Genomic DNA, 13,093 nt, shown 5'->3' with positions numbered 1-13,093 from the left:
ACCCTAGCACGCCTCATCTGAGACCCAAATTCTCAACTTATACCACACACTAGTGATGTTGGAATTCCGCTCCAGCACAAATTTTCAACTTTCCCCTTTGACACACATTGAAGAACCAAAGAAATTGGTACACATGCCAAATACAGTGTAGGGCTCCTGCGAGCACAGAGAACTGCCGCAAGACGACGTGACGTGGACTCGACCAATGTCTGAAGCTGTGCTGGAGGGAACTGGCATCATGAATTCTGCAGGGCTGTCCACAAATCCGTAATAGTACGAGTGGTTGGAGATCGCTTCTGAACAGCACGTTGCAAGGCATCCCAGATACGCTCAATAATGTTCATGTCTGGGGAGTTTCGTGGCCAGCGAAAGTGTTTAAACTCAAAAGAGTGTTCCTGAAGCCAGTCAGTAGCAATTCTGGACGAGTGGGATCTCACTTTGTCCTGCTGGAATTACCCAAGTCCGTCGCAATCCACAGTGGACATGAATGGACGCAAGTGATGAGATGGAATACTTACGTATGCGTAACCTGTCAGTCATATCTAGACGTATGAGGGTCCCATATCACTCCAACTGGACACGCCCCACACTATTACAGGCCTTCTACCAGCTTGAACAGTCCCCAGCTGACATGCAGGGTTCACGGATTCATGAGGGATTCATGAGGTCGTCTCCATACTCGTACATCCGCTCGATACAGTATGAAGCCAGACTCGTTCGACCAGGCAAGAAGTTTCCAGTCATAAATAGTCCAATGTCAGTGTTGACGGGCCCAGGCGAGGCGTAAAGCTTCGTGTCGCGCAGTCATCAAGGGTACACGAGTGAGCATTCGGCTGCGAAAGCCCATATCTTTGATGTTTCTTTGAACGGTGCAGACGCTGACATTTGATGATGATCCAGCACTGAAATCTGCTCCAATTTGTGGAAGTGTTGCACTCCTGTCACATTGAACGATTCTCTTCAGTAGGCGTTAGTCCCTTTCTTGCAGGATTTTTTCCGGCGCAGCGATGTCGGAGATTTAATTTTTTACCGGATTCCTGATATTCACAGTACACTCGTGAAATGGTCGTACGGGAAAATCACCACTTCATCGCTACCTTTAACGCTCCTGCGCCGGCTGTACCATCACGTTCAAAACTCACGTAAGTCTTGATAACCTGTCATTGTGGCAGCTGTAATCGATCTAACAGCGCCAGACACCTGTTGTCTTATATAGGCTTTGTCCACGGCAGCGCCGTATTCTGCCTGTTTACATATCTCCGTATTTGAGTACGCATGTCTGTACCAGTTTCCTTAGCGGTTCAGGTTATATATGGCAGACTTTGTTATATCCTTTTAAATGAAAATATGGTTAAGACGTTTTGAATTACTCCACATTCATGCGACCCAACTCGCTTAGGATCTGTGGAAAAATCACTAACATTATGTTTCTACCTGTTTATAATGTACTCATGCTGACAATCTTTACTTCTTTGAGGCTCTCCTTCACTCCGTAACGAACAAAAGTATATCTAATGTAACATTTACACCCACACAGAGTTTGTCTACAACTAAAGTATCTCTTGTTGATGATTACCTAAACCTTTTAAAATGTGCGTTTAAAAGTAGTCTAATTCCTACCTAATAAAGTGCAAATCTTAGTAGTTACTATATCAATATAACGCGTTGCTATTTCAAGTGGATTAACTGTCGTAATACATGGTCCAGCCACATTAATGTGACCACCATCTATGTTGGACGCCGTGTAGAAACCACTCACAGACGGCAGGTGGGAGCACCATCAATGGATGGTCTACAGGGTGAGTCACTAAGTGTTGCCACCAAGAAGAACTCCGAAAGTATGATAGGAACTGAAAGGATTGTGGGACAAAAGTTGCATGGGACAACGGCGACCATAATATAACGTTGGTTTCTTGTTGCTAGGTGGGATTGCGTCAGAGATATGAAGTTCAACTTTGTTTTTTTTAAGTGGGATGCTATAGTTTGGTATTTATTTTCTGATAGCGGCTATCAAGACGAATCCAATGATGTGTAAGAGTAAGGTCTTTGAAGATCAACGAAGGTAAAATAGGTGACATGAACGTCAATTTACAGAAATTGTTCGAAGTGATTACCATTGGTATCAATGCAGTGCTGCAATCTTCTTATCATGGATTGAGTGGTATTCCTTATCACTTCAGCACTTACCGAAGTACATGCTCTGACAACTCTCTCTCGCATATCTTGAGGTGTAGTAGGAACGTCTTTATAAACAATGTCTTTTACGAATCCCCACAAGAAAAAATCCTGAGGGGTCAAGTCTGGCGAACGAGCCGGCCACGATACATCTCCTCCGCTTCCAATCAAACTATTTGGGAATTGTCTCTGCAACTCATTTCTAGCCACCAGCGAAAAATGTGCCGGACACCCATATTGTTGATACCACATTCTGTTCCTCGCTTCTAAAGGTATTTCTTCCAATAACAGACCTAATGTTTCTTGCGGGATTGTCGTGTACTTCCTACAATTAAGATTTCCTTCTATGAAATAGGGGTCTATAACTCTATCCTCCAGAATCCCCCACCATACGACCACGGTTTTCGGTGTGCAACTTGCTGCAACCAACATGGACTTTCAGTTGCCCGGTACTGCATGTTACGCAAAGTAACATTTCCGTGGTTCATGAATCTAGCCTCGATATTAAATAAAATCAAATTAATAAATGTGTCATCCCTCTAAATCTGGAGCCCATCGGCAGAATACAATGCGACGAATAAAATCCATACCTGTTAATTCTTGGTGGAGAATGATATAGTAAGGATGATACTTATAGCGATAGAGAACACTAACAACACTACTATGGCTCATGCCACATTCCCTTGCGATTTGACTCGAACTAACACAAGGATCTCGAACCACAGTGGCAAGAGTACCAATTTCCGTTTCCTCGTTAGTAACTTTCCTTTACCGAATATGTTTCCGATGCGTTAAAGATCTAGTTGTTCTCAATTTATCATACACATATTTCAACGTACGACGTGTAGGGTGAATACGTTGAGGATATCCTTCAGCGTATAAGTCTTTAGCTGTCACTGAATTTCGTTGGCATTCTCCGTGAATGAGAAACATATCGACTTGTTCTTCGAAGAAATACATGATTCACGTTCGACTGATTCGACGACACTAGTCTTACCGTTTCTATTAGTGTTGTATTGCGAAACCGTCGAATGGTGTTCATATGTCAATGGCACGTTGGGTGGATATGCCGTATTCGGCGAATATTTGCTATTTTCACGATATAGGAGAGAGAATTGTCAGAGCATGTGCTTCGATAAGTGCCGACGTGATAAGGAATACCGCTCAATCCATTATAAGAAGATTGCAGCACTGTATTGATACCAATGGTCATCACGTCGAACACCTCCTGTAATTGGACATTCATGCCACCTTTGTCACCTTGGTTGACCTTAAAAGACCTTACTGTTACACATCATTGGACTCCTCTCCATAGCCGCTATCAGAAAATAAGTACCAAACTATAGCATCCCATTTGAAAAAACAAAGTTCACCATCATATCTCTGACACGACCCCAACTAGCAACAAAAATCCAACGTCATCGGTACGTGGTTCCCTTTTCATACCACACTTTCCCACCATATCTTAGATACCATAAGAGGAAGCGGGATGGAATCGTGGTTGGTAGTCCCAATTTATAATTAAGACACTTTATTAACATAACGCCTTTTAAGGAATTTGACAATTACAAATTGTGGACGAGCCACTAGATAAAGTTTTACAAATACAGTTAGAATCCCAATGTACTCAGTACTCAAACAGTCCCTTAAAAGAAAGTTATAAGAAAGTTAATGTGCCAGGCATTTATAGAAACCTTAAGCATAGCAATTATCAATTACTTCACACAGCCACTTCCTCAAACTCCTTAAAACCAATTATTGTACGAAGATAGCCACACTTAACATTCTTCACTAAAATACCCTTACAAACCTACTATTTCAATCCGTTGAAGAAGCAACTTGTTAAAAGGTCAGTTACAAACTTAACGTTCCCAGGCGCTAATTCCCCTCGCTTTATTTTTCCATATTAGGAAAACAGAATTACTGACAAACTTCAGAAATTCAAACTCCCACTTAGGAATTCCCTCAAAATACATATAATGAAAACAGTTACCAATAAAAGGGTGACTTAATGACACTTAAATACTAGTGCCAAGCTAAGATCCAGTTACATAACACGATAGAACCACTTACATAAAAAACTATAGCAGAAACACTGATCTTTAAAAATGAATGTTCACCTGCTCAGACTACTAGGAACTCAGTAGATGCTATGCAATTTAAAGTTTAGCCAGTTGCCAGTGGCTAATATTTAAGGGAACAGGTTCGTATAAGGACAGGTTATGTACACTATATATTTATATATCTACCAGCTTCACCCGCCTTGGCGGATGCAAGATAAATACTAAACTTGGGAAGGCGGTATGTGAACAACTCCCGGTAGTGGCCAGGTTCTTAAACACTGCCAGGGCTAGACCTAGGATGACATTGCACTCCCCACCAAGGCGCTGGCACAATCAAAGGTTTTTGCGCGAATCACAAAGACATTCCAATAACTCTGAAACATAGAAACACTCGGCACAACCTTTGACTCTATATATGGGTAAGCGCGCAAAGGAACACGTTACACTACTGCCAAATCCGCAACTTTGACCTTCAGAATTTTACGCATGGACAACTGTATTAATAGAGGGCACGCTTTGAAATCGCCAACATAAAATCATTTGATTGCAAGAAACACAGAGCACTAGTAAAACCTCTGAGAAAACTTTCAAATAACGGCCACCATTTAACTAGGCCAACTGAACTCTTCCACACCATCTTAAAGTTCGACTATGAAAGTCTCACCATAATAAAAAAACTTAAATGCCTCTGAGTGCGACGGTCGACAAAACACAAATACGGCCACTTACTTCATATCACGTACATAAAACGAAGGAGCGGGTTCCACAGCTTCACCGCTTCACTTCAAATTTTGTTCCCAGCGAAGTCACAGAACTTGTATCTCCAAGCTGCTCATGTCGCCAAAACGCCCGACCAATTTCACACCACAACATATAACGGTCATCACTCTCGTGCGGCAGCCATTGACACTCGTCTCCCAGCGAATGTCACGAGATCTCGAGGGTTACCCGTCGAAGGCTAACAACCCAATCCCTTCGCCCGCCAACCCGGAAGATAAGACACGCGAAAAGCAAAGATAGCTTAACTCAACCACAATGGATCTCAATGGTACATGAACAATATAAAACTGGCGCTAGCTCGCCACGGGTCAGTCATATTATGGCCCCTGTTGTCCCATGCAACATTTGTCCCACAATCTTTTCAGCTACCATCATTCTTTCGGAGTTATTCTAGGTGGCAATAGTCAGTGACTCACACTGTATAAAGTGCGTCCAGGGGACGCAGCCGTTGTCGTTCTGACGTCCAAAAGGACATGATCATTTCGGGCCAAGGGTGGAAGCACTACCGAAACGGCCAACTCTGTAAATTCTTCGCATGCAACGCTGATTAAAGAACACTCATGCTCATAAATCAAGGATAATGCTGATACATGATGGAACAACGCTCTGGTGGACGGTTTGCGGGTTTAAATCACCTCGGGCTATTGCCATGCGGTGCACGGTGGCGATGGCAGCAATCCACATACGCAGAGGTGTGTTGGTGCATGTCAGAGTAGAGTGCAGCAAGTAAGTGTGCAGACGTTTTCACACGTGCTAATGGTGACTGTGTGTTGAAAATGGCTCAAAGAACACATACTGATGTCGTTATGAGGGGTAGAATACTAGGTCGACTGGAGGCTGGTCAAACACAGCAGGTCGTAGCACGGGCCCTCCGTGTGCCACAAAGTGTGATCTCAAGATTACGCCAACGATTCCAGCAGACAGGAAACGTGTCCAGGCACTACAGTGCGGGACGTCCACAGCGTACAACACCACAAGAAGGCTGATATCTCACCATCAGTGCCCGCGGACGGCCACGGGGTACTGCAGGTAGCTTTGCTCGGGACCTTACCGCAGCCACTGGAACAGTTTTGTCTCCAGACGTGCAGTCTACAGACGACTGAACAGACATGGTTTCTTTGACGCAGATCTGGAACGTGCATTCCACTGACCCCTGGACACAGGAGAGCCCGTAACGCCTGGTGTCTAGAACACAGAACATCGTCATTGGAACAGTGGTTACACGTTATGTTCATGGACGAGTCCAGGTATAGTCTGAACAGTGATTCTAGCCGGGTTTTCATCTGGCGTGAACCAGGAACCAGATACCAACTCCTTAATGTCCTTGAAAGGGACCTGTATGGAGAACGTGGTTTGATGGTGTGTGGTGGGATTATGATTGGTGCACGTACACCCCTGCATGCCTTTGACAGAGGAACTGTAACAGGTCAGGTGCATCAGGACGTCATTTTGCACCAGTATGTCCGCCTTTTCAAGGGTGTGGTGGGTCCCACCTTCCTCCTGATGGATGATAACGCACGGCCCCACCGAGCTGCCATCGTGGAGGAGTACCTTGAAACAGAAGATATCAGGCGAATGGAGTGGCCTGCCTGTTATCCGGACCTAAACCCCATCGAGTGCGTCTGGGATGCTCTCGGTCGACGTATCGCTGCACGTCTTCAAACCCCTACGACACTCCAGGAGCTCCGACAGGCACTGGTGCAAGAGTGGAAGGCTATACCCCAGCTGATGCTCGACCACCTGATCCAGAGCATGCCAATCCGTTGTGCGGCCTGTGTACGTGTGCATGGTGATCATATCCCATATTGATATCGGGGTATATGTGCAGGAAGCAATGGCGTTTTGTAGGACATGTGTTTCAGGACGGTTTTCTCAACTTACTGTGTGGCACCACATTCACAATAATCCATAATTTATGAGCGTGAGTGTATATCGTTTATGCCAAAATGGGGCTTTCCAAAACAGGCCCCGAGGCATCTACATCTACATCTAGATTTATACTCCGCAAGCCACCCAACGGTGTGCGGCGGAGGGCACTTTACGTGCCACTGTCATTACCTCCCTTCTCTGTTCCAGTCGCGTATGGTTCGCGGGAAGAACGACTGTCTGAAAGCCTCGCGCTCGAATCTCTCTAATTTTACATTCGTGATCTCCTCGGGAGGTATAAGTAGGGGGAAGCAATATATTCGATACCTCATCCAGAAACGCACCCTCTCGAAACCTGGCGAGCAAGCTACACCGCGATGCAGAGCGCCTCTCTTGCAGAGTCTGCCACTTGAGTCTGCTAAACATTTCCGTAACGCTATCACGCTTACCAAATAACCCTGTGACGAAACGCGCCGCTCTTCTTTGGATCTTCTCTATCTCCTCCGTCAACCCGATCTGGTACGGATCCCACACTGATGAGCAATACTCAAGTATAGGTCGAACGAGTGTTTTGTAAGCCACCTCCTTTGTTGATGGACTATATTTTCTAAGGACTCTCCCAATGAATCTCAACCTGGTACCCGCCTTACCAACAATTTATTTTATATGATCATTCCACTTCAAATCGTTCCGCACGCATACTCCCAGATATTTTACAGAAGTAACTGCTACCAGTATTTGTTCCGCTATCATATAATCATACAATAAAGTATCCTTCTTTCTATGTATTCGCAATACATTATATTTGTCTGTGTTAAGGGTCAGTTGCCACTCCCTGCACCAAGTGCCTATCCGCTGCAGATCTTCCTGCATTTCGCTGCAATTTTCTAATGTTGCAACTTCTCTGTATACTACAGCATCATCCGCGAAAAGCCGCATGGAACTTCCGACACTATCTACTAGGTCATTTATATATATTGTGAAAAGCAATGGTCCCATAACACTCCCCTGTGGCACGCTAGAGGTTACTTTAACGTCTGTAGACGTCTCTCCATTGATAAGAACATGCTGTATTCTGTTTACTAAAAACTCTTCACTCCAGCCACACAGCTGGTCTGATATTCCGTAGGCTCTTACTTTGTTTATTAGGCGACAGTGCGGAACTGTATCGAACGCCTTCCGGAAGTCAAGGAAAACAGCATCTACCTGGGAGCCTGTATCTAATATTTTCTGGGTCTCATGAGCAAATAAAGCGAGTTGGGTCTCACACGATCGCTGTTTCCGGAATCCATGTTCATTCCTACAGAGTAGATTCTGGGTTTCCAAAAACGACATGACACTCGAGCAAAAAACATGTTCTAAAATTCTGCAACTGTGGCTCACCGTGGACCATAGATTACAGAGGTGAACGACTGCTGCGGTGATGTGTACGGGAGAACAGAGGTGCAACTGACCATCTAGATGAACCATGGGGCTACCAACTGTGTCTCCTCGACGACCGTTCAGACAAGGTTGCTACGTAGGCGGCTCCGCTGCAAGTGCCTAGCGCATGCACAAAAGTTGACAGGTGTTCATCGGCAACGGAAACTGGAACTTGCACGCCAATACTGCAACTGGGCGTTTTCCCAACGGCGGCAGGTGTCCTTTTCAGATGAATCATGTCTTAAGTTCCATCGGCGTGGAACGGCTGAAAGCAAATACCCTGCAGCAATTGTCGGAAGGGTCTAGGCCGGAGGGGAGAGCTTTATGGTCTGCGGAATGACTTCGTGGCATTCCGTGGGTGGTCTCGTCATTCTAGAAGGCACAATGAATCAAAACAAGTATCAATATATTTTTGACGACCATGTGTACCCCTACATGTAGTTTGTTTGTCGTCGGCGCGACAGCAGGAGAATGCAACGTGTCACACAGCTGGCAGTGTACGTCCGGAGTCGAAGAGCACGTGAATGAGTTTACCGTGCGCCATTGGCCAGAAAACTCCCCTGAATTTTAACCTAATCGAGAACATGAGGGACCACCTCGATCGGTCTGTGCGCATTGTGGATCCACAAGCGAGGAACCCCCCACGCACGGCCCCTGCAAAGCAGTCGCCTTGGCTCCATGCCGGTCCCTTCCAGAACGTCAGTGGCCTATTCTTCTACGTCTCGAAACGGTATGCGGTGCAAAAGGTGGTTTCCACGCTTTTGACACGTGGTCCCACTTTAATGTGACTGGATTGCGTATAATTTTAATACTGTAATAATGACGCGGAATACACTTCCGAAGTTACCGCATTTCATGTAACACAATGAAACGTTAAAGAAACTGCTATAGGCGTGCGTATTCTAAGACAGAGATATGTAAACAGGCATAATACGGCGCCGTGGTCGGCAACGCCTATACAGGGCAAGTGACTGGCCCAATTCAATAAATGGCTCTAAGCACTATGGGACTTAACATCTGAGGTCATCAGTCCCCTAGAACTTTTTTTTTTTTGTCAGTCTACTGACTGGTTTGATGCGGCCCGCCACGAATTCCTTTCCTGTGCCAACCTTGCAACCTACGTCCTCAATTATTTGCTTGACGTATTCCAATCTCTGTCTTCCTCTACAGTTTTTGCCCTCTACAGATCCCTCTAGTACCATGGAAGTCATTCCCTCATGTCTTAGCAGATGTCCTATCATCCTGTCCCTTCTCCTTATCAGTGTTTTCCACATATTCCTTTCCTCTCCGATTCTGCGTAGAACCTCCTCATTCCTTACCTTATCAGTCCACCTAATTTTCAACATTCGTCTGTAGCACCGCATCTCAAATGCTTCGATTCTCTTCTGTTCCGGTTTTCCCACAGTCCATGTTTCCCTACCATACAATGCTGTACTCCAGACGTACATCCTCCTCAAATTAAGACCGGTATTTGATATTAGTAGACTTCTCTTGGCCAGAAATGCCTTTTTTGCCATAGCGAGTCTGCTTTTGATGTCCTCCTTGCTCCGTCCGTCATTGGTTATTTTACTGCCTAGGTAGCAGAATTCCTTAACTTCACTGACTTCGTGACCATCAATCCTGATAAGTTTCTCGCTGTTCTCATTTCTGCTACTTCTCATTACCTTCGTCTTTCTCCGATTTACTCTCAAACCATACTGTGTACTCATTAGACTGTTCATTCCGTTCAGCAGATCATTTAATACTTCTTCACTTTCACTCAGGATAGCAATGACATCAGCGAATCGTATCATTGATATCCTTTCACCTTGTATTTTAATTCCACTCCTGAACCTTTCTTTTACTTCCATCATTGCTTCCTCGATGTACAGATTGAAGAGTAGGGGCGAAAGGCTACAGCCTTGTCTTACACCCTTCTTAATACGAGCACTTCATTCTTGATCGTCCACTCTTATTATTCCCTCGTGGTTGTTGTACATATTGTATATGACCCGTCTCTCCCTATAGCTTACCCCTACTTTTTTCAGAATCTCGAACAGCTTGCACTATTTTATACTGTCGAACACTTTTTCCAGGTCGACAAATCCTATGAAGGTGTCTTGATTTTTCTTTAGCCTTGCTTCCATTATTAGCCGTAACGTCAGAATTGCCTCTCTCGTCCCTTTACTTTTCCTAAAGCCAAACTGATCGTCACCTAGCGCATTCTCAATTTTCTTTTCCATTCTTCTGTATATTATTCTTGTAAGCAGCTTCGATGCATGAACTGTTAAGCTGATTGTGCGATAATCCTCGCACTTGTCAGCTCTTCCCGTCTTCGGAATTGTGTGAATGATGCTTTTCCGAAAGTCAGATGGTATGTCGCCAGACTCATATATTCTACACACCAACGTGAATAGTCGTTTTGTTGCCCTAGAACTTAGAACGACTTAAACCAAACTAACCTAACGACATCACACACATCCATGCCCGAGACAGGATTCGAACCTGCGACCGTAGCAGCAGCGCGGTTCCGGACTGAAGCGCCTAGAACCTCTCTGCCATAGCGGCCGGTGACTGGCCCAGTTGCTAGATCGGTTACTGCTGCTACAGTGGCAGGTTATCAAGATTTAAGTGAGTTTGAAAATGGTGTTACAGTCGGCGCACGAGCGATGGACACAGCATCTCCGAAGTAGCGATGAAGTGGGGATTTTCCCATACGACCATTTCACGAGTGTACCGTGAATATCAGGAATCCGGTAAAACATCAAATCTCCGAAATCGCTGCGGCCGGAGAAACATCCTCGAAGAACTGGGCCAACGACGACTAAAGACAATCGATCAATGTAACGAAGTGCAAACCTTCCGCAAATTGCTGCAGATTTGAGTGCTGGGCCATCAACAAGTGTGATCGTGCGAACCATTCAACGAAACATCATCGATACGGTCTTTCGGAGCCAAAGGCGCAGATGTGTACCCTTGATGACAGAACACAAAGCTTTACGCCTCGCCTGGGCCCCTCAACACCGACATTGGACTGTTGATGACTGCAGACAAGTTACCTCGTTGGACGAGTCTCGTTTCAAATTGTATCGAGCGAATGAACGTGTACGGGTATGGAGACAACCTCGTGAATCCATGGACATTGCATGTCAGCAGGGGACTGTTTCTGCTGGTCGGCCATTTGTAGTTGAAGAGATATGGGACCCCTGATACATCTAGGTACGACTCTGGCAGGTGAAACGTGCGTAAGCATCCTCTCTGATAACACGTGTCCACTCATGTCCATTGTGCATTCCGACGGATTAGGGCAATTCCAGCACGGCAATGTGACACCCAACGCGTCCAGAATTACTAGAGAGTGGCTTCAGGAACACTCTTCTGGCCGCCGAACTCCCCAGACATGAACATTATTCAGCATGTCTGGGATGCCTTGCTACGTGCTGTTCAGAAGAGATCCCTACCCCCTCGTACTCCTACGGATTTATGGACAGCCCTACAGGATTCATGGTGTCATTTCCCTCCAGCACTACTTCAGACATTAGTCAAGTCCATTCCACGTCGTGTTGCTGCACTTCTGCGTGCTCGCGGGGACTCTACACGATATTAGGCAGGTGTGCCACTTTCTTTGGTTCTTGATTGTAGGTTCCTGTCTTATGTCATTTACAAAGAAGTTAATGATTTCATCTATTTACATACCATAAAGTCAACAGTTACCGTTTCATTTTTGTTATTAGCTTCCCCTGGTAAAGAAATAAGTAAAGAAGGACAACAGAGCGTGAAATTTCGCAACAGTGTCTCAAATGCCTTCCACAGGACGATGAAACATACAGGACAGATTTCCAGCACACATACCAAAAATTTTAGTGCGATACGGTACATCTTACTCCGTTAATACACAGTTCTCATTAACCTGTTGAATTATAAATGCAAAAGGCTTCCTACGAAAGAAGTAGGTCATACATTGCAGACCGTACTACATAGTTGAGACTGCAGTATCGGTCTCTACTAGATTAAAATAAAACGAGAGAAGCTGGAAGCTGCGTAAACTGCTTCCATGTTTGAACAAAACTGCATAGAGCACACGTGCATATATCTAATATGGGCAAAAATTTTGCGCGCAGTCCACAACGTATGTACATATAATGGATTAGAAATCCAGGAAATTAAAAAACATCAAAAGTGCTGTCCCGCTTTGAACAGAAATGGACAAACATTTTAGTCAAATAACCTGTACTAGAATCCTGTAAAATAGCAGAATGAAAAACAAATTTTCCGCTGCAGTGTTAATATTAGATTTGTAAGCGTATTATTAATGTTTGGTCTGCAGGAATAGCGGTACTCGCAGCCGGTTGGGAGTGCGACGCCGGGGTAGCAAAGTCAGGCAATAGTCGATTCTGCACACCGTATTTTCGACTGCAGGTCTGGGCGTCAGTCAGCCTTTGTATGACTTTCATGCAGTTATCCACAGTCATCTACGAAAGCACCGGTCTTGTTCTCCATTCCGTCTCAGAAACGCAATATACAAATATGGCTACACGTATACTTATCGCTACAGGTGCTGCATACGACACTCCTCTGTTAGTCGAACTGACGGTTATAGCAACAACAGGGGTATCCAAAACCACGCACAATTTTTTAATTGAGGTATTAGTCTCATACTTATACATAAAAGTTGTCGTAGAATATTTGTTGATACGCGCTCTAGCGCAACTTTGCAACGAATGACCAAGTTGCACAAATCCTGGTAAAAAATTACGGTACATCCATGTAGACTGTAGTATCCAAAGAAAAGGCTACATGCGTCCTCT

This window comes from Schistocerca americana, chromosome 4 (assembly GCF_021461395.2).
Source record: "Schistocerca americana isolate TAMUIC-IGC-003095 chromosome 4, iqSchAmer2.1, whole genome shotgun sequence".
NCBI classification, from domain to species: domain Eukaryota; kingdom Metazoa; phylum Arthropoda; class Insecta; order Orthoptera; family Acrididae; genus Schistocerca; species Schistocerca americana.
The sequence above is the reverse complement of the archived record's forward strand: the minus strand, read 5'-3'. Positions refer to the sequence as shown.